A 1746-nucleotide genomic window follows, 5' to 3' on the forward strand; every position below is an offset into this window, starting at 1 on the left:
AAACATGTAATCAAGAAATATTAATATGACTGGGGATGGGAATGCAGACTTTCAAAACAAAAAGTGTCTTGAGTTGGGAAAATTTAGCCTGATGACAACAGCAACAGCTATCACATAATGGGATTTTTCAAGATCAAAGATTTATTCATTAGAAAGTCTATACATGTGGTCTGTTCCACAATCAGTACTTGGCCTAGTTTTCACTGCTGATATTAAACTTCTCCAATTAATCCTTCTGCAGACATAATCGATCTGATTCTTGAGCTTACCATCAAGTGAAATCCATGTGTAAATCCTGCATTTATGTTTCATATAAAAGGTATTTGCAATTAATAAATCACTGACTGCAGAATTCTATCATTCTATCCCCAGCCATTTCTGTCACCAAGTTCATGTTTTCAAACTATTGATCCTTCTTCCCAGTTCCCAACTTTCATATTCCAGTCACCCATTATTATTAATACATCTTGGTTACATGGTCTATCAATTTCTGACTGCAAATAGTTGGAAGGAATCATCTATTTCCTCCTCCTTGGCTGTGGTTACTAGTGCATAAACTTGAACGATAGTGGTACTAACAGGTCTTCCTTGCATGCATATAGATTTTATCCTGTCACTCACAATATTGTATTTCAAGATGGATCTAGAAAGGGCCTTTTTAACTATGAAAGCAACCCTGCCTTTTCTCATCCTTTCATCTCTGGCTTAGTAGATCATATGATCGTCTGATTCAAAATGCCCTATGCCAATGCATCTAATTTCACCAATACCTAATATGTCAATATTTACGCAGTGTTTGTCTTTCTTAACAATGACCAGTTTTCCTACATCCATGCTTCTCATTTTCGATTCTAATTATTAGTTTCTGCTTACAACTGTTCCTCCTCCTTTATGTTTCCAAATTTGAGAGCTCAGCCTCAGTTGCCCTATCTGTTAGTCTACTCTGACTGTTCTCTATTGTACATAGGGTTTTTGAAAGCCTACTATATTTCAGGAGTGGATGGTTAATCTTCCTTTTTAGTCTATCTTAATTTGATCTTGAGCATACCATGGACTGGAGAAACCAGGTTTCTCCTTGAAGGCTAGGATTTTGAAGCTCCATCTCACATACTTTGGGCATGTGGTCAGGAGAAACTGGTCATTGGAGAAGGATATCATGCTCAGAAAGGTGGAGGGTCAGCGCAGGAGAGGAAGACCCCAGATGAGATGGATTGATATAGTACTTACTTCTACATCAAGAAATCTGAGAAAACAATGAGATCGCATCTTACTCCAGTAGCAGTGGCAAAATTTAGCAGGGCAATAAGTAATAAATGTTGGAGAGGATGTGGCGAGATAGAAACTCTTAGACATTGTTAGTGGGATTGTAAAATGGTACAACCACTCTTTAAGGCAGTTAGACATTTCCTCAAAAAGCTGAATGTAGAAATTCCACATGACTCAGCTATTCCACTGCTTGGAATATACCCTGAGAAAATGAGAACTGAGGCAGAAACAGAGGCCGGTACACCAATGTTCATAGTAGCATTATTCACCATAGCAAGAACATGGAAACAGCCCAAATGTCCAACCACAATGGAATGGATTGAAAAATTATGGCATATTCACACAAAGAAATACTATGCAGCAAGCAAGGGCAATGATTTTGTAAATTACTACCTAACATGAGAAGGACTACAGAGAATTATGCAAAGTGAACTAACCCAGTCTCACAAAGACAAGTACTGTATATTATGTTATATTATA

The sequence above is a fragment of the Elephantulus edwardii genome, unplaced genomic scaffold (assembly GCF_000299155.1).
Source record: "Elephantulus edwardii isolate Elephantulus edwardi_28Jun2011 unplaced genomic scaffold, EleEdw1.0 scaffold00039, whole genome shotgun sequence".
In the NCBI taxonomy this organism is placed as follows: domain Eukaryota; kingdom Metazoa; phylum Chordata; class Mammalia; order Macroscelidea; family Macroscelididae; genus Elephantulus; species Elephantulus edwardii.